Consider the following 21,112-nt stretch of genomic DNA (forward strand, 5'->3'; position numbering starts at 1 on the left):
CTTATTTGTTATAAATAAACTAATTTGTTATGATAAACTTAAAAAAATTTTTTTTAAGATTTTATTTATTTGACAGAGAGAGAGAGAATACAAGCAGGGGGAGCAGCAGGGAGAGGGAGGAGCAGACTCCCCACTGAGCAAAGAGTCCGACATGGGGCTCTATCCCAGGACCCCTAGATCATGACCTGAGCCAAAGGCAGACGCTTAACCGACTGAGACACCCAGGCGCCCCTAAAACATTTTTTAATTTAAATTCCAGTTAGTTAACATTAGTTTCATATTAGTGTAATATTAGTTGCAGGTGTATAATACAGTGATTCAACACGTATATACAACACTTATATGCTGGTGCTCATCACAGCAAGGGCCCTCCTTAATCCCCATCACCTATTTAGTCCATCCCTTCACCCACTTCCCCACTGGTAACCATCATTTGTTCCTTATAGTTAAGAGTTTGTTTCTTGGTTTTCCTCTTTCTTTTTTTTCCCCTATGATCATTTGTTTCTTAAATTCCACACGAGTGAAATCATATGCTATTTGTCTTTCTCTGATTGACTTATTTCACTTAGCATTATACTCTTTAGCTCCATCCAAGTTGTTGCAAATGGCAAGATGTCATTCTTTTTATGGCTGAGTAAAATAAATCTCTTGTAATAAATCTCTTCACATATATTTGGCTACTAAGAGTGGTTCTAGAGTTTGAGCCCCATGCTGGGTGTAGAGATTACTTAAAAATAATTTTTTTTTAAAAAAAAAGGATGAGTTTTGGGGTGCCTGGGTGGCTCAGTCATTAAGCGTCTGCCTTTGGCTCAGGTCATGATCCCAGGGTCCTGGGATCGAGCCCTACATCGAGCTCCCTGCTCCACGGGAAGCCTGCTTCTCCCTCTCCCACTCTCCCTGCTTGTGTTCCCTCTCTTGCTGTGTCTCTCTCTGTCAAATAAATAAAATCTTTAAAAAAAAAAAAAGGATGAGTTTTCTGAATTGGTTTTGGGGTTTCTGAAATCGACTCTCTAATTTGATTAAATTTAAAGATGCTAATGACTATTTCCAGTAATAAAGTGAACACAGATAGTCTATAATGTGAACTGGTAGGGGCACCTGGGTGGCTCTGTCGGTTGAGTGTCTGCCTTTGGCTCAGGTCATGATCTCAGGGTCCTGGGATGGAGTAGTGCATAGAGCCCTGTGTTGGGCTCCCAGCTGGGCCGGGAGTCTGCCTTTCCCTCTCCCTCTGCCCCTGGGTCCTGTGCGCTCTCTCTCTCTCAGATAAATAAAATCTTTAAAAGAAGCATGGAGGGGCGCCTGGGTGGCTCAGTCGTTAAGCGTCTGCCTTCGGCTCAGGTCAGGATCCCAGGGTCCTGGGATCGAGCCCCGCATCGGGCTCCCTGCTCAGCGGGAAGCCTGCTTCTCCCTCTCCCACTCCCCCCGCTTGTGTTCCTGCTCTCACTGTGTCTCTCTCCGTCAAATAAATAAACAAAATCTTAAAAAAAAAAATAAATAAATAAGTAAATAAATAAATAAAAGAAGCATGGAGCTGGTTGACTGTGTATATGATACTTTCAGTTTTTTTAAACTAACAAATCTAATGAGGTTGGTTGGCTGGTTGCTCCTAATGTCACTGGACATAGTGGTGAAAGAGAGGATGAGCTGAGGGATTCAAATTTCCAGCTCAATCACCACATAAATGACCTGAAGACTTCTATGTCTGTCCTGAAGGAGAACCTTATTTCCTGAAGCTGCTGGGCTGACATTGTTGAAAATCAAATCCGGACTCTCATCCTGTGACTAGCTGAATTACAACACAAATTGAATTCCCAGCCTTGTAGGGTGACTACTATTAAAGTGAGGGCATTTGTTGGGGGAAGAATGAGATCCTTTAAGATGGGATGGGTATGTGTGGGAAGACCCTGATGAAGCTGGGAACACTGAGCCCCTAAATTCTGATGTGTCTTCTTTGCTAGTGAAAGAGACCTCCTCACCCCCAGCAGAAACAGCCTCTCACCCCCAGTGGTATTATCCTCCCTAACCCCATCTAAGGGGATTAACTCTGCATTTTTTGCCTGAGGAAACTGTAATGGCCTTCTCTGAGGCAATTGCCATGTAAGACAAGGCTGATTCTCCTCAAGACTCAACCCCACCACCCCTCTTTGTTTCTGTACCTATAACTAAACTCAAGTCCCAGTAGGCCCCTAAAGATGAGGTACAAAGTGTTATCCATGAGGAGGTACACTATACTCCAAAAAGACTACTGGAATTTTCTAATTTGTACAGAGAGAAAGCTGGGGGAATTGTGTGGGAATGGATAATAAGGGTGTGGGATAATGGCTTAAAGAACATAAAGGCCAAATTTATTGATATGGGCAGAAATTCTGCATTTAATGTGGCAGTTCAGGGAGTTAAAAAAGGGCTGTAACAATTTGTTTGGTTGTTTGGCTAAAAAATGGACCAAAAAAAAAAAGATGGCCTACAGTGAGCAAATTGGAATAGCCAGATACGCCTTTGTTTAATATAGAGGAAGGGATTCAAAGGCTTAGGGAGATTGGAGTATTACAGTGGATTTGTCACTTAAGATTTGCTCACACTGGGCAGGTCCAGAAGATATACCTTTCACCAATACTGTGAGAAATAAATTCATGAGGGGAGCCCAAGAATCCTTTGAGAACTCTAGGATCATTCTTCTCTGTAGACCAGACCTTACAGTGGGCACTGCAGTCACTGAATTGGGAAACCTAAATGCAATGAGAGTAATTGGATTCTGAGGTGGCAAGGGCCAAATGGCAGCACTCAGCAACCAACAGCAAGGTAGGCACGGTTAGGGGCACCTGGGTGGCTCAGTCAGTTAAGTGGCTGCCTTCGGCTCAGGTCATGATCCTGGGATCCTGGGATTGAGCAGAGAGCCTGCTTCTCCCTCTCCCTCTGCCTGCCACTCTGCCTACTTATGCTCTCTATCTACCTGTCAAATAAATAAATAAAATCTTAAAAAAAAAACAACTTCTAAAAAGGTAGGCACGGTTACCATATGGATAGCAGAGGCAATCAGAATAGTGTGATGCTTATAGAACTATGGCGTTGGTTAGTTGGTCATCGTGTTTCTAGAAGTGAAATAAATGAAGCCTACTAAGTTTCTTACTTGATTTGTGTAAGAAGAAAAGTTCTGGGTCAGGTGGACAAAAGCTTAGCTTGAATCACAGAATCACAGCCCCTCCTCAATCAATGCCCATACTTTAGCCAGTTTACAGACTTGGAACTGCTTTTTTTTTTTTTAAAGTAAGTTCCACACCCAGTGCAGCACCCAATGCAGGGCTTGAACTCACGACCCTGAGATCAAGACCTAAGCTGAGATCAAAAGCCAGATGCTTAACCGACTGAGGCACCTGGTGCCCCATCAGAACCGCCTTTTTTTTTTTTTTTTTTTAAGATTTTATTTATTTAGTTGACAGAGAGAGACACAGCGAGAGAGGGAACACAATCGGGGGAGTGGGAGAGGGAGAAGCAGACTCCCCACTTAGCACAGAGCCCAATGCGGGGCTCGATCCCAGGACCCTGGGATCATGACCTGAGCCGAAGGCAGACGCTTAATGACTGAGCCACCCAGGCACCCCCAGAAACGCTTTAATGAAGGGGAGGCTGGGTCCCCTTGATGAAGGACCCTGGTACACTATTGAAATTTATACTGTTAATCTTTCTCCCAGCCCTCTGCAAAGGGACCTATAGCCTTTCACCAGGGTAACTACATTAGGAGAAAAATAATCAGAATTTCCAGAGACTACTGGGCACTGATTCTGAACTGACACTAATTCTAGGAGACCCAAAATGTCACTGTGGCATGCTATTCAGAGTAGGAGCTTAGGGAGGTCACATAATGAATAGAGTTTCAGCTCAGGTCTTCAAGGTGGGTCCACTGGGTCCCTGAACCTGTCCTGTGGTTATTTCCCAAGTTCCAGAATACAAAATCCATTCGACTATTTGGTCTGTGCAAAAGATAGATGGATCTTGGAGAATGACAGTGGATTATTGTAAGCTTAATCAGGTGGTGACTCCAATTGTAGCTGCTGTAGATATGGTTTAATTGCCCGAGCAAATTAACACATGCCCTGGTTACAGCAGATGTATGCAGCTATTGATCTGGCAAATGTCCTTTTCTCTATCCTGGTCAATAAGGCCCAACCAGAAGCTCTTTTCTTTAAACTGGCAAGGTCAGCTATATACCTTCACTGTCTTATCTCAGGGGTATATCAACCCTCCAGCCCTATGTCACAATTTAATTTACAGTGGTCTTGATTGTTATTCCTTTCCACAAGATATTGCACTGGTCCATTACATCAAGAACATGATGCTGATTAGACCTAGTAAGCAAGAAGTAGCAACTACTCCAGACTGATTTGTAAGACAATTGCATGCTGGACGGTTGGAAATAAATCCCATAATTCAAGGGTCTTCTAGCTCAATGAAAGTTCTAGGGGTCCAGTAGTGTGGGGCATGTGGAGATATCCCTTCCAAGGTGAAGGATAAGTTGTTGCATCTGGCCCCTCTTATAACCGATAGTCACAATGCTCAGTGGGCTGCTTCGAACTTCTGAGGCAACATATTCCTCATTTGGGTGTGTTACCATAGCTTATTTACCAAGTGACCCAAAAAGCTGCTAGTTTTGCATGGGGCCCAGAACAGGAGACAGCTCTGCAACAGGGCTTGTGCAAGTTGCTCTGCCACTTGGGCCACATGATCTACCAGATCCAATGGTGCTTGAAGGGGCAGTGGCAGACAGGGATGCTGTTTGGAGCTTTTGGCAGGTCCCTATCAGCGAATTGCAACATAGGACCTTCAGATTCTGGAGCAAAGCCCTGCCATCCTCTACAGAGAACTACTCTCCTTTTGAGAAACCGTTCTTGGTCTGCTAGTTGGCCTTAGCAGAGACTGAATTCCTAACCACGAGCCACTAAGTTACCACACAACCTTGGCTACCCACCACGAACTGGGTGTTATTTCACCCACTAAGCCATCAAATTGGGTGTGCACAGCAGCACTCCATCACCAAATGGAAGTGGTATATATGTGATCAGGCCTGAGCAGGCCCTGAAGGCGTAAGTAAGTTACATGAAGTGGCGCAAATGCCCAAGGTGCCCACTCCTGCCACACTGCCATCCATCCTCTCCCAGCCTATACAGATGGCCTCATACAGAGTTCCCTGTGATTGGGAGATAAAGGAAGAGGAGACCTAGGCCTGGTTTATAGATAGTTCTGCATGATATGCAGGGACCACTCTGGAGTGGACAGTGGCAGCACGACGGCCTTTTTCAGGGACATTCCTGATGGGAAATCCTCCTAGGGAGAACTGGTTGTTCTGCACCTGGTTGTTTACTTTGCTTGGAAGGAGAAATAGCCAGACATGTGATTATATACCAATTCATGGGCTGTGGTTAATGGTTTGGCTGGATGGTGAGGGACTTGGAAGGAACATGAGTGGAAAGTTGATGACAAGGAACTTTAGGGAAGAAGTACGTATATAGATTTCTCTGAATGGGCAAAAAATGTGAAGATATTTATATACCTCGTGAATGCTCACAAAGGGTAACCTCAGCAGAGGAGGATTTTAATCAAGTGGATAGGATGATCTGTTCTGTGGATACCAGTCAGCCTCTTTCCCCAGCCACTCCTGTCATCACCCAATGAGCTCATGAACAAACTGACATGGTGGCAGAGATGGAAGTTATGCATGAGCTCAGCAATATGGACTTCCATTCACCAAAGCCAACCTGGGTATGACCATTGCTGAGTGCCTGATTAGGCACCATTCCCCAGGGCGATCTGCTTGCTACCTGGTGGCAGGTTGGTTACATTGGACCACTTCTGTCATGGAAGGGGCAGCATTTTGTTATTACCAGAATAGATGCTTACTCTGGATATAGATTTTCCTTACCTGCGATGCTTTGGCCACAATTAGCATCCATGGACTTACAGAATGCCTTATCCACTGTCATGGTATTCCACACAGCATTGATTTTGATCAAGGAACTCACTTCATATCAAAGAAGTGCAGCAACAGGTCTATGCTCATGATCTTACCATGTTTCCCACCATCCTGAAGCAGCTGGTTTGGTAGAACAGTGGAATGACCTTTTGAAGGCTCAATTAGAGTCTGTTAGCTGGCAATACCTAATACCTGATTATCTTTGCTAATACATATAAATACAACTGATTTTTGCATATTGATCTTCTATCTTATAACCTTGCTAAACTCACTTATTAGTTCTAGTGGGTTTCTTGAAGATTCCATAGGATTTTCTATAAACATTTATGTTACCTGTGAAAAAAGACTGTTTTGCCTCTTCCTTTCTAAAATGTATGCTTTTTATTTCTTTAGTATATGATTCCTACCAAGTAGGAATTCTCCAATAACCATAAGAATCAGGAAATTAATATTTGATACATTACTACTGTATAATCCACAGACCTTGTTCATGTTTTACCAGTCCCCAAAATATCCCCTAAAGCAAAAAGATCCAGCCCAGAGTCACATGTTGCATTTAGTTGTCATGTTGCTTTACTCTCCTTCAATATGGAAGTTTCTTGGTCTTTCCTTCACTTTCATGACCTTGACACTTTTAAAGATTACAGGCCAGCTATTTTGTAGAATGTTCCTCAATTCGGTATGTCTGATATTTCCTCATGATTACATTCAGGTTATGCATTTTGTCAGGAATTATAACTGTAATTACAAACGCAATTACAATTGCATCCCATCAGCCTATACATTATTTTGATTTGTCCCATTAATAGTAACATTAACTTTGATCTCTTAATTATGGTGTTGTCTGCCAAGTTTCTCCACTGTAAAATTATTCTTTATCCTTTTCTAATTAATGAGTATTTTGTGGGAAAGTACTTTGAGACTACGGAAATATCCTATTCCTCATCCAATTTTCACCCACTGGGTTTAGTATTCATTAATGTTTTGTGGATTACAATGATAGTTACTAAGTGGCATTTTCTAATTCCATCATTCCTTCTATTTTTATTAGTCATTTTACTGAGAAAAGCTTTTTCTTCTTCCCCTTTATTTATTAATTACTATCAGAATGACTCATAGATTCCTATTTTATTCCATGGATTCTAATCCTTTACTGTTATTATTTAGTTTGATACTCAAATTGTCCCAGATTTGGCCAGTGGGAACCCCTTCAAGTTGGCTCTTGCATCCTTTTGACATATCCCTATCATTATTAGGTCATTCCACACTTTCTTGGCACAATCAGATATTTCAGGTTTATCTTGTACTTGCTCCCACCCCCAGCCCTTGAATCAGTCCTCTCTCGAAGGAGCAATGGTCCTTTTTAATGGAGAATGGTATTTAGAAACCAATACCAGATGTGATCAACACTATGGCAGTCATTATTCTGAGGTCCTTTTAGAAGAGAATTAGGAGGAAAATATGTGTATGTATGTATATACATATATGTATATGTATATATTTCACCCTGATACCTCCAATTCTAACCTAATGTTACAGGATTCATTCTGATTTTGTCTTTTTCCATAGTTGAGACCCTTGTCTGGCAGAAAAAATCTGGCTCCCTTTATCCTCAATATATTTATTTATTTGACCAATCCCCCTTATATACAACCAATCTGTTGCTATTGCTGCCCACCCCTTCCTTGCACCATAAATGTCTGCTTGGCCTCCAATACCCTGTGCCAGACTCCCACAGCAGTCCCCCCACACATAGAATCGGAACCCTCTTCACCCTCCTCAGGCTCTAACACTCCACAATGGGCCACTGTTGGTGCTCAACTAACTGGACTCCTATATTCTTCAGCTAATAGCTTTTAGATTGAATTATTCAGGAAGGAAGAAAAAAGGAAGTAAGACAAGTAGGCTCATAATTATTTTTTAATTAAGAAGAAAAAATCCTCCAATCATTTTGATTTCTCGTTATAATTCACAGAATTGTTGGCTACTCTTCTACTTGTGGCAGAAAGGAAATCAGGTTTCATTATTAGGCTAGGTGTGTCTAATCTGTGTCCATAATATTCCTTTTTATTTTGTTATTATTATTTTTGAAGGTTTTATTTTTATAAGTAATCTCTACACCCAACGTGGGGCTCAAACTTGAAATTCCACCATCAAGAGTTGCATGCTCTACTGACTGAGCCACCAAAGTACCCCTATGTCCATAATATTTTTAATGGCTTACATAGCTATACCAAAAAGGACCATGTTTGAGGTTATTAGCTATATAAATTTATAAGAAAAAAATAGAATAGCTAGATCCAAGAGAGCTACCAGAGACTCAGTATTACTCTTTCATCTTTGACTAATCTCTGAAGAAGTACAAGCTTCTAACCAGAGAAATGCTTGAGGTACTTAAAGGAAGCCATGCCTTGCAGCTTTGGTTACACTGAGTCAGGTTTAAGATTTAAGAGTTATCTTGCTGGGGAATGCCAGATCTTAACCTACAATGAATGATAAATATTTCTCACTGATTCAGGGAGACAGTAGTGCATAAGGGCATGGACTCTGCAGCCAGACATCCTGGGTTCCAATCCTCCCTATCATACTAGTAGTGGGATCCTGTAAAAATAGCTCAGTCTCGGGGCACCTGGGTGGCTCAGTCGTTAAGCGTCTGCCTTCGGCTCAGGTCATGATCCCAGGGTCCTGGGATCGAGCCCCACATCGGGCTCCCTGCTCAGCGCAAAGCCTGCTTCTCCCTCTCCCACTCCCCCTGCTTGCGTTCCCTCTCTCGCTGTGTCTCTCTCTGTCAAATAAATAAAATCTTAAAAACAAAAAAAAAATTGCTCAGTCTCTTTGGGCCTCAACATCTTCATCTCTAAAATGGAGACTACTTCATAGGGTTGTTTAAGCAGACTAAGTAATACCCTTGGAACAGTGCCTGGTATTAGAGGCAGCTTTGCCTTAAAGCTAAAGACACCTAGGTTTTAGGGGCTCTCACTGACACAGGCTACCTCCAAAGCTCTGAATTTAAGTTTGCATTTATTCAGGCGCCTGGCTGGCTCAGTCAGTTGAGTATGTAACTCTTGATCTCAGGGTTGTGGTTTGAGCCCCACATTGGGTGTAGAGATTACTTAAAAAAATATATATATATATGAATTTATTTATTTATTTTTTAAAGTAAGTTCCATGCCCAAGGTGGGGCTTGAGCTCATGACTCCAAGATCAAGAGCTACATGCTCAGAGCACCTGGCTGGCTCAGTCTGTAGAGTGTGCGACTCTTGATCTCAGGGTTGAGTTTAAGCCCCATGTTGGGTGTAGAGTTTAATTAGGAAAAAAAAAAAAAGGAAAAATTAATTAATTACCCACATCTAATGTTAGGAGTGGTCCTCTAATGGGGCACCCAGCTGGCTCAGTCGGTAGAACATGTGACTCTCGATCTTGGGGTTATAAGTTTGAGCCCCTCCTTGGGTGTTAGAGATTACTTAAAAAAATAAAATCTTGGGGCGCCTGGGTGGCTCATTCGGCTAAGTGTCAGACTCCTGATTTTGGCTTGGGTCATGATCTCATGGTTGTGAGATTGAGCCCCAAGTCAAGCTCTGCACTCAGCGGGGAGTCTGCCTGGGATTCACTCACTCTGCCCCTCCCCTCAATCGCAGGTGCATTCTGTCTGTCTCTTTCTCTAAAATATATAAGCCTTTATTTTTTTAAAGATTTTATTTATTTATTTGAGAGAGAGAGACACAGCAAGAGAGGGAACGCAAGCAGGGGGAGTGGGAGAGGGAGAAGCAAGCTTCCCACTGAGCAGGGAGTGCTCATGGGGCTCGATCCCAGGACCCTGGGATCATGACCTGAGCTGAAGGCAGATGCTTATCGACTGAGCCACCCAGGCACCCCTTTGTTTTGCTTTTAAATTGCTCCATCTTGTAGAAAGATAAGCTATAAGATAAGCCACAATGTAGGACACTTCTTTCATTCATTCATCCATTTGAAAACTATTTACTGAGTGGCTATTATGTCATAGGTACTCACAATCTTGCGGCTAAGACAGATATGTACATAAATAATTACAATATGACACAGTAAGTGCTATAACAGATGTACATACAGCCACATGGAGCTGTGTATAACAGATGTAAAGTGTATAACAGATGTACATACAGCCACATGGAGCAAGGAACAACAAACTCTAGAGGGAACTGACAAATCTAGAATTTTGATCAGCCTGTTTTAACGGATACATATGAGATTTGGAGGATGGAAGATTATTCAGGTTTTTTTTTTTTTTAAGATTTATTTTTAAGTAATCTCTATACCTAACCTGGGGCTCGAACCCACAACTCCGAGATCAAGGGTCGCCTGCTTTAGCAACTGAGCCAGCCAGATAACCCAGATTATTCAGTTTAAAGAAACAACATATTCAAAGGCCTTAATTCCTTCCTGAATAAATTATCAAGGAACTACATCAAGCCAGGTACTATTCTGGATGCTGGGAACATAGTGATAAACAAGTCAGGCAGAGCTGGGCTTTCATGGAGTTTATACTCTACTATTGGGACCACTAAATAGGGTAATGCAATAGAGTGTCACATGAATGTATGAATGTGTGTCCATTGTATTTTATTTTTTATTTTTTAAAGTAGGTTCCACGCCCAATATGGGGCTTGAACTCATGACCCTGGGATCAAGAGCCTGTCCATTTTATTTATTTATTTATTTATAAAAATTCTTTTAAAAAATTTTATTTATTTGAGAGAGAGAGAACACGAGAGAGAAAGCATGAGCAGGGACCCTGGGATCACCTGAGCTGAAGGTAGACGCTTAACCAGCTGAGCCACCCAGGAGCCCCAAGATTTTTTTTTTTAAGGTAATCTCTACACTGAACATGGGGCTTAAACCCATAACCCTGAGATCAAGAGTCACATTCTCTACTGACTGAACCAGCCAGGTGCTCTGAGTGTGTGTCTATTTTAAACCAAATGGAGAGAAGGCCTTTCTGAGGAGGAAACATCTCATGTGAGGCTTGAATGACAAGGAATCAGACAAGAGAAGATTGGGGGCAGAGGAGGGCACTTAAATGCAACAACTCCTGGTAGCAAAGGACCTAGTATAGCCAAAACAGTTTTGAAAAGAAAACAAAGCTGGAGGACTCACACAATCCCATTTCAGAACTTACTGTAGAGTTATAGTAATCAAGATGGTGTGATTTTGGTGTAAGGATAGATATTTATATCAATGGAAGAGAAAGAATCTAGAAATAAACCTAACTGTGTAAGGTCAATTGAATTTCAACAAGGATGCCAAATTAATTCAACAGAGAAAAGATAGTCTTTTAAAAAAATGGTATTGAAACAGACATCCATATGCAAAAAAAGAACATAACTTGCACCTTATACATAAAAAAAGTCAACTTCAAATGGATAAATCTAAATATAAAACCTAAAACTACAAAACTTAAATAAGAAAACATAAGTGAAAATCTTTGTAATCTTGGGTTAAGCAGAGATTTTTTTTTTTTTAAAGATTTTATTTATTTATTTGACAGAGACAGAGATAGCGAGAGCAGGAACACAAGCAGCGGGAGTGGGAGAGGGAGAGCAGGCTTCCCGCCGAGGAGGGAGCCCGACGTGGGACTCGATCCCAGGACCCTGGGATCATGACCTGAGCCGAAGGCAGACGCTTAACGACTGAGCCACCCAGGCGCCCAGAGATTTTTTTTTTTTTTAAGATTTTATTTATTTGACAGAGAGAGACACAGCAAGAGAGGGAACACAATCAGGGGGAGTGGGAGAGGGAAAAGCAGGCTTCCTGCTGAGCAGGGAGTCCGATGTGGGGCTTGATCCCAGGACCCTAGGATCATGACCTGAGCTGAAGGCAGATGCTTAACGACTGAGCCACACAGGTGCCCCAAGCAGAGATTTCTGAGCTGGACACAAAAAAACACAAACCATTAAAAAAAAAAGAAAAACTGATAAATTTGGACTTCATCAAAATTAAAAATTTGTATTTTTCAAAAGCTCCTATTTAAAAAATGAAAACCAGCCACAGACTGGGAGAAAATATATGTAAAACACATATCTGATAAAAGGCCAGTATCTCACAATACAGAAAGAACTCTTACAACTCAATGATTAGAAAACAAAACGCCTAATTTTAAAAATGGGCAAAGAATTTGAACAGACACTTTATCAAATGAAAAATACAGATTATGAATACATTAAAAGATGCTGAACATCATTACAGAAATTGCAAATTAAAGATTTTATTTATTTATTTGAAGAGAGCAGGAGAGAGAGAGAGAGAGCACGAGCAGGGGGGTGGGGTAGAGGGAAAGGGGGAAGCAGGCTCCCCGCTGAGCAGGGAGCCCGATGGGGGACTTGATCCCAGGACCCCGATCATGACCTGAGCCTAAGGCAGATGCTTAACCAACTGAGGCACCCAGGTGCCCAGAAATTGCAAATTAAACCACAGTGCCATACCACACACCCACTAGAATGGCTAAAATTAAAAATATAGACAATATAAAATGCTAAGGAGGATGAGGAGCAACTGGAACTCTGATATACTGCTGGTGGGAAGGCAAAATGATATATCCACTTCAGAAAACAATTTGGCAGTTCTTTTCTTTCTTTCTCTCTCTCTCTTTTTTTTTTAAAGATTTTATTTTATTTATTTGACAGAGAGAGAGAGAGACAGCTAGAGAGGGAACACAAGCAGGGAGAGTGGGAGGGGGAGAAGCAGGCTCCTGGCCGAGCAGGGAGCCCGATGCAGGGCTCGATCCCAGGACCCTGGGATCATGACCTGAGCCGAAGGCAGACGCTTAACGACTGAGCCACCCAGGCACCCCTGCCCTGGCCAATATCTTGCCTGTAACCTCATGAGAAGTCCTAAGGCAAAATCAACTAGCTAAGCCAGTTCTGAATGTCTGACCCAACGAAACTGTGAGGTAATAAATATTTGTGGTTTTAAGCCATTAAGTCTGGGGTAATTTGTTAAACAATTATAGATAGCCAATATACTGAGAGATGGGGGAGTAATCTGAGGTGACGTTGAAGAGGTAGGTGTAGGTAGGGACCAGATCTTGTAGACTTAGAGGTGTGTGAGAACTTTGGATTTGATTCTAAGTTCAACGGTAAGCCATTGGTCATTTTATTCAGAATAATAATCACTTTAAGTAATCACTTTACTATGGAGTGGTCAAGAATGGAGGCAGAAAGGGGCGCCTGGGTGGCTTAGTTGGTTAAGCATCTGCCTTCGGCTCAGTTGGTTAAGCGTCTGCCTTCGGCTCAGTCTGTTTCATCCTCTCCCTCTGCTGCTTGCTCTATTAAATAAAATCTTAAAAAAAAAAAAAAAAAAAGAATGGAGGCAGAGAGACCAATTAGGAGGCTATTGCAGTAGCCTATATGAGAGATGATGGTGGCCTAGGCTAGGTGGTGCCAGTGGAGATGAATATATATAGAGAGAAGGAAGTAGAGGAATCCAGGTTGAGTCTAGGGTCTTTTGGTTTGAATAGTTGAAATAAGAATGACTATACAAGGAATATATTGGGAGAAGTGATGGATGAAAGCAAGTCCTGAAGGAGTGTATAAGCATAATGTGTTTGCTGAAAATTGCAAATAGGTCAGTATGGCTGGAGTTTATGGTGACTGGATGGGAGGAGAGAGTGATGAGAAAGTAGGCTGAAAAGACAGGCATGGAAGAAAGACCCTGTTTACCACCATAAAGTGTCTGGACTTTGTGTAGTTAGCCACTGGAAGCCACTCAAAGATTTTAAGTAGGATCAAATTCACATTTTAGAAAGATAACTAGCAGCAGAGTTTGGATTGAAGATGGGAGACATTTTGAATAACTCCCTGATTTAAAGGAGGCAGCAGAATATAGTAGGAAGAACATATAGGGCACCTGGTGGCTCAATCAGGTGAGCGTCATACTCTTGGTTTCCGTTTGGGTCGTGATCTCAGGGTTGTGGGATTGAGCCCTGCATCCAGCTCTGCGCTTAGAAGAGAGTCTGCTTGAGATTCTCTCTCCCTCTGCCCCTCCTCCTGCTCCGCGGAGTCGCTTGCATGTGTTCTTTCTCAAATGAATGAATAAGTCTTCTTTTTAAAAAAAAAGATTTTATTTGTTTATTTATTTGAGAGAGAGAGTATGAATGAGGGAGGGGTAGAGGGAGAGAGAGAAGCAGACTCCCCACTGAGCAGGGAGCCCGATGCGGGGCTCGATCCCAGGACCCTGAGATCACGACTGGAGCCGGAGGCAGACGCTTAACTGACTAAGCCACCAAGGTGTCCCTGAATGAATAAATCTTAAAAAAAAAAAAAAAAAAAAAGGAAGAACACAAATGGCTTTGGAGTCAGACTGACCCAAATTCAAATCTTAACATAGCAAATTACCATCTATTACAAGGTGAATTGTGTCTCCCCCCTACCTCCAATTCATATGTTGAAGTCCTAACCCCCCAGTACCTCAGATGTGAACATGTTTGGAAATAGAGACATCGCAGATGTAACTAATTAAGATAAGGTCATACTGGAATAGGACAGGCACCTAATCCAACAATTAGTATCCTTAGAAAAAGGGAAAACTTGGTCACAGACATGCATACAAGGATGATGCCATTTGAACATGAAGGCACAGATCTACTGGTCAAGGAATGCCAAAAATTACCAACAAACCCCTGGAAACTAAGGGAGATAACTGTGAGATAATAAATTTCTGTTAAGCCACTCAGTTTGTGGTACTTCATTCTGGTAGCCCTAGCAAACTAACAGACCATGGACAAATTATTCTATTTTGCTAATCCCTAGTCTCATCTGTAAAATGGGGATAAGTGTGTCTACCTAATAGGGTGGTCACAAGAATTAAATTAAATGGCATTTGTAAAACACCTGGCATAAGCAGGCAATACATAAATATTATTTTATATTTGTGAGACACTGATGCTACCCAAAGAAAATGGGACATTTCTGGAGATTTTTGGAAAGATTGCCTACAGTATCAGGGTCATGTGCAATATAACCAAAAAGTAACAGGATGAATAAGATGATCTCGGAATCCCTTTTTCCTGTTGGGTTCTTTAGAAAGGAGCCCTGGGATTGTCTTGCTGTCTATTGGGATAGAACACTAGTACAAGAACCACAAGCATCTTCAAAGGCAGGAAGATTGACGCTAACTAACATCCTGTGGTGGGGTCAAGTTGGAAAGGGAAAGAGGTGAACAAAGCTAGAGAAGAATGGGCCAGATACCTTAGGCCTGCAGTTTCCCAGCTCGCTTCCTTAGGTAAAAAATTTAGGCTGCTGATTGTCCCCTTCTCAGCTCCATAAGGGAAACCCAACGGAGGCCTCATCAGTCTCTGGAACGCCTAGTCCTTTCAAGCAGGGAGTCCCTTGCCAAAGCAAACAATCCCAGCTCTACGATTGTGCTCTGGCTGGGGTAGGGGAGAACAAAGATCCCTTTCTTTGCTTCCCCAACTCTATGGCTCCAGCCAAAGGCACTGTTTACACAACCTTCCCTGGTGAAGAATTTGTTCCTTTTCTCTCTCTAGGTTGCAGCTGGAAAAGATTGACTCCCTCCTTGCCTGTTTCTTTTCCCCAGATCCCTGGTCAGGAAAAGTGCCCAATACCTGAACCTCCCACCCTCAGACAGGATGTCAGCACACTTAGCAGTAACTCTAGGCCCTTTTGTGATGTGGCAGAGAACCTCAAAATTTTAATGGCAGAAAGCCTATCTGGCTGGGAAAGAGGCTGGCTAGAGAGACGAAGAGACCAGCTTGTCTCCATTCCAATTCTGTTTATTCCTCCCTCCTTATTCCCAAGGGATTCCTAGGCTTTCCCAAATCCATCTGTACAACTGAATCAAATAATCAAAATCCAAGGCAGATTTGGGTTCCTTCTTTAAAAGGATGATAAGGTGGGCAGGATGAAAATAGTGTTTCTAATGGGTAAAGTTTTTCTTTAGTTTACTAATTCTAGCGGTACATGTTTCCCTCAAGCCCTAAAACAAAGCAAGGGGAAGAAAGAAAGCCCTAGAGTGGTGGAGTCTAATTTTAGTACTGGCAGAGAATCTTAGTGTTAAATTACTCCTGGTAAATTAGTAACCAAGAAAGAGCAGAGGTAGAGATAACTTACAAGATCTTGTGTTCCAAAAAGAAGTTTTAAAATCTAATTCCACTTATTTCTATGACATCTCCAGGAAGCACATCTCAAGGAAATGTGCTCATTTCACACAAGGGAAGGAACTTGAAGCGTAAGAAGAGTTTACCAAAAGTGACTTGAACCCAGGATTCTGGGACTTTCAGTCTGGTCAACTCTACAGGGCCAAGCTACTTTCTGAAAATTTTATGGGTCTTTTGCACTGCACAAATTTTCCTGAGCTAAATCCCCACTGACTATTCTCCTGTTGCTAAGGGAGTTCTAGGCTAGCTGTTTGTTACCTTTTGCAGTTATGTTTTGGAAACTTATTTAAAGTCCCCACTCCAACTGCTGGGAGATGTGAATGGAAAGGCCTTAGGGGTACAAAGGGGATGTAAGTGTGTCTGGTCTTAGATTCCACCGCTACACATACATAACCCTCCCTGCCCCACAAGATCTGCAGACTTGGTTTCTGTAAAAGCAGCTACATAATTCCTGGAAGGCTCTAATCCACAGTAGTTAAAAATATCCATCTTGAGGGCAGAGCTGAGCCAACTAAACTGAGCCTGCCCAGAAACCCAGGAAATAGGCAGTGGGGTAAAATGAACCCAGGCGGAGGCAAAATGTTACCTATCTGCAAGTTAACAACAGGGACAGTAATTTTAAGATAAACAGATCACCTTCACTGAGAAATCTAAAAAACTGTCTAGATTTGTCTTCCCCTCTCCACCAATGATACTGTGGCCCCTATACCTTGTGATTTGATAGAATGCAAGCAGCTTTGGTCATGGGTTTCTACTTTTTTTTTTTTTTAAGATTTTATTTATTTATTTGACAGTGAGAGAGACAGTGAGAGAGACAGCGAGAGAGGGAACACAAGCAGGGGGAGTGGGAGACGGAGAAGCAGGCTTCCCGCCGAGCAGGGAGCCCGATGCGGGACTTGATCCCAGGATGCTGGGATCATGACCTGAGCCGAGGGCAGATGCTTAACGACTGAGCCACCCAGGCACCCCTTCTATTTGGTTTTATCACTTCCTACCTAGATAACCTCAAGGACTAAGGCATCACTCTTGAACCTGAGCCTTAGTTTTTCTCATCTGTTAAAACAAGAAAAGATATTTACTTCATACAAATTAAATGGCTATAGTAAAAGATTATGCCATAAAATTTTCGTTTAAAGGTCTTTCCTTCTTTAGCCTTTCTGAGCTACATTACATTCAATGAAGTTAAGAGGCAGAGGGCCAGATAAGTCAACTTTTGGAGTTTCCTTTCAGCGTAAGATTCAGATGAAATGTTACTCCTTTTGCAGATTGAAAAGTTGTACTTCTATAAGCTTTCTATCACTACATAATAAATTATTACAAACTTAGTGGTTTAAAACAACATCCATTTATCACCTTACTGTTCTGTAGATCATAAGTCCAGGAAGGCTTGATTGTATTCTCTGCTTAGGGTCTCACAAAGCCAAAGTCAAGGAAGGTGTTGACTGGGCTGGAATCTTTTTTTTTTTTTTCTTATGTAGGCTCCATGTTCAGCATGGAGCCCAACGCGGGGCTTGAACTCATGACCCTAAGATCGCGACCTGAGCTGAGATCAAGAGTCGGACGCTTAACCAACTGAACCGTGGGCTGGAATCTTATCTAGAGGTTCTGAGGAAGATCTACTTCCAAGCTCATTCAGGCCACTGGCAGAATTCAGTTCCTTGCAGTTGTAGGACTGAGGTCCCCATTTCCTTGCTGGTTGCTGGTTAGGGGGTCAATTTTGGTTCTCAGAGACTACTTTCTGTCCTTGCATATGGTCCCCTACATCTTCAAAGCCAGCAGTGGCACACTGATCCTTCTTTCAAATCTCTCATTTCTCTTCCTGTCACTAGCCTGAGAAAGCTCTTTGCTTTTAAGGGTTCATGTGATTAGATCAGGCCCACACATATAATCTCCCTATCTTGGTCAACTGTGCCATGTAATATAACCAAACCACACCCATCATATCCCATCAAATCCACAGGTTCTGGGGATTAGAGTAGGACATATTTAGGGGAGTCATTTAAAAAATTCTGCCTACCACCACACTTATTTAAAAAGATGAAAGGAAAGGATCTCTTATGGGGTGAGGGGAGGAAGTGGGAAAAAATTATCTCTAACTAACCATTTATACTAATAAGAGAAGCCAAGCATTTGAGATGAGAGAGGCCTGACCTCATCCTGGTATTCTATCCATCATGTCTTCTGCTATTTCTTCAGTTGCTAGTTTGACCACAATGTACTTACTAACACTCATAGTGCCTTGAGATAAATGCTTCAAAAATAAAAACATTTTAAGAAATGCCTGGGGACTAAAAAACCTTGTATTTTAATTTTCCTCATCAAACAGTGAGAACACCAAGCTCCCCAAAAGTGTGTCCTAAGAATACATTTTGGAATGCATGATAATTTTAGATACAACTCAATATTAAGACAAAGTTTCATTGCTCACAACTTAGAGGATGAGGACAGTATTCTCTACTTACCAGAGTGATGCTATCCTCTTCCTTTTTCTATTTCAGAATTCAACTTGAATATTCCTTCATCTCATTTCTCTTGAAAGGATGTTAGACACAGAGCAGCCTCTAAGTGCCCAGACACCAACTTAAGCTAAATCACCAGTGTTGTTCCTGAACATATTTCTCATCTGGATGACCTGAGAAAGCCTCAAAACTAACAGATCCATCCTGAAAGGGAGGCTGGAACAGGGTTACTCATTACTGCTGTTTAGCATTTTGATTATTTCCAAAGGACATCGTTTTCCTCTAATTAGAATGGCACTCCTCCCCTGGTTCTGAAGAAACACAACTGACTTTTGAAAAAACAGGAGTAAGAGGGAAGCAAGCCTTGCTGCCTTCAGCATCCCTGGGTTCTCTCTCAGATGTTTTATGGCTAGAATTCATCAATTTTGGATGGTCATAAAAAAGGGAGAAGCTATCTACAAAATGCCTGTAATATGCCCAGAGCTCCATGGAGAATAAGAAAGCAAATTATAATCAATATATATTGAACTTTGATGGCACCATCCTTTCCAAATACTCAAGGTGCCTCTGTGTGTATGCACATAATTCCTGGGATAAACATTATTATCCCTATTTAATAGATGGGGACAAATTGAGGTCCTAGAAAGTTACTGGTTTGTGATCTGCCCAACATTATAGTGGCCAGTGGTAGAAGAGAGATTAGAACATCTCCTGATACACCTGAAACTAATGTAATATTGGGGTCAACTATACTAAAAAAATAAATAACATGAAAAAAAAGTCTGATTTCAAACATGGGCTCTTGCTAAAACTACAAGGATAAGTAGAAAGCTTTCATTACATGTTATCAAAGTTGGAAAGATCTTCAGAAAATTTGCTTTTGGACTCTCTACTAAAACACAGCACTTCTCTTCCCCAAGTTGTTAGCAACTTGGGTTGCCAATAATTATCTCTTGGGACTTGAAACTAAGAGGTTGCCTTAATTCCTCCCGAAGATATTTGCTTCCAAACTCCTTGCAGCACCATCTCATCATTCACCTCAGAGAGAACAAAAACACGTGGGCCACTAAGCTGTGCTCTCCCCAAGCACCTAAGTTGATAAGGGGTTAGCTAGGATCAATCCCAAAGAAAGGGCCAAGGAGAAAAACAAAACAAACACCTGATGACTTAGAAAGGGGATGGGCAGCAGAGGCCCTACCAGAGATACAAATTTAAGAGACCATAATAGAGGAACAGAGTCTATTCCTTATCTCAAAATACGGAGTTCTTGCAAAAGCCCCACAGCCCAGAATACACTTAGTTGAGGGTAGTATAGCAATCTGGAAGCAAGCTGTGGATAGGGTCCCTCTCAACCCCTGATCACAATAGCAAAATGACAAGGGCGAATGATTTTGGGTGACCTGCTTCCTAAGAATCAGTTTACTCTGGGGTTAAGTCTCTGCACTGGGCTTTAATTTTATAGCCAATTAAATCAAAAGAAAAACTGTTGTGGTCATTCACATTATCAGGTAAGGACTTTAACCCAGTTACTTCAAACATGCGTAGGATAAGGTGTATCTAGCCTTCAGAAAATATAATTCTTCACTTTTATATTAACCCCACTGTCCAAAGTCCCTCTTCAAGAATTTTTTTTTTCAAAGATTTTATTTATTTTGACAGAGAGAGAGACAGCGAGAGAGGGAACACAAGCAGGGTGAGTGGGAGAGGGAGAAGCAGGCTTCCCGCTGAGCAGGGAGCCCGATGCAGGGCTCGATCCCAGGACCCCGGGATCATGACCTGAGCTGAAGGCAGATACTTAATGCCTGAGCCACCCAGGCGCCCCTCTTCAAGAATTTTTAAGGGAAAAGGTTTGTTTGCTTATTCTGCCCTTTCCTCTTGCTTGGGATAATAAGTCACCGGCAATATTGGGCTTGGGGAGAGTCCCACAAGACCGACAGTATGGTATTCTTACATCCTGGCTACAAGACATGATCCTTGTTCTAACTCCACGTCTGCTATGAATGTTCCTGAGAGAATCCTTTGCCTTTTTAAACTATCCTTGGACTTTTCAAACTCTTGGTTTCCTCATTTGTGAAGTAAGGTGGGTGGTTTAGATGATTAAATAAAAAATCTGACAAAGATATTGCTGAGATGCATCATCTAGATACTTCTAGGGATACAAAAATGAACATGACATAGTCCCTTCAAGAAACTGAGTCTAACTTGGAAGATAAAAGACACACAGATGCATACAAATCCACCATTTATCATAGACCATAAGCATTATAAAGGATACAACATGCTCTACAGTCCTTTATTTTGGTTAATGCGCATTTGACTGATGGTAGATGGAAACTAGATGAAAGCTTCATAATGAAGAGGCAGCATTTAAACTCAAGTCTTTAAAGATAACAGGGAGTTTGAAAAAGAGGAAAGGGAGCAAAGATCCAGGAAAAGAAAGCAAAGATAGCCAAAGGGCAAGGTCTGAAGATAAGGACAGGAAAGAGGGAAAGTATTTGAAAAATGACAATACCACTTTGGGTAGAGTGTATGGGAACA

Source organism: Halichoerus grypus, chromosome 6 (genome assembly GCF_964656455.1).
Source record: "Halichoerus grypus chromosome 6, mHalGry1.hap1.1, whole genome shotgun sequence".
In the NCBI taxonomy this organism is placed as follows: domain Eukaryota; kingdom Metazoa; phylum Chordata; class Mammalia; order Carnivora; family Phocidae; genus Halichoerus; species Halichoerus grypus.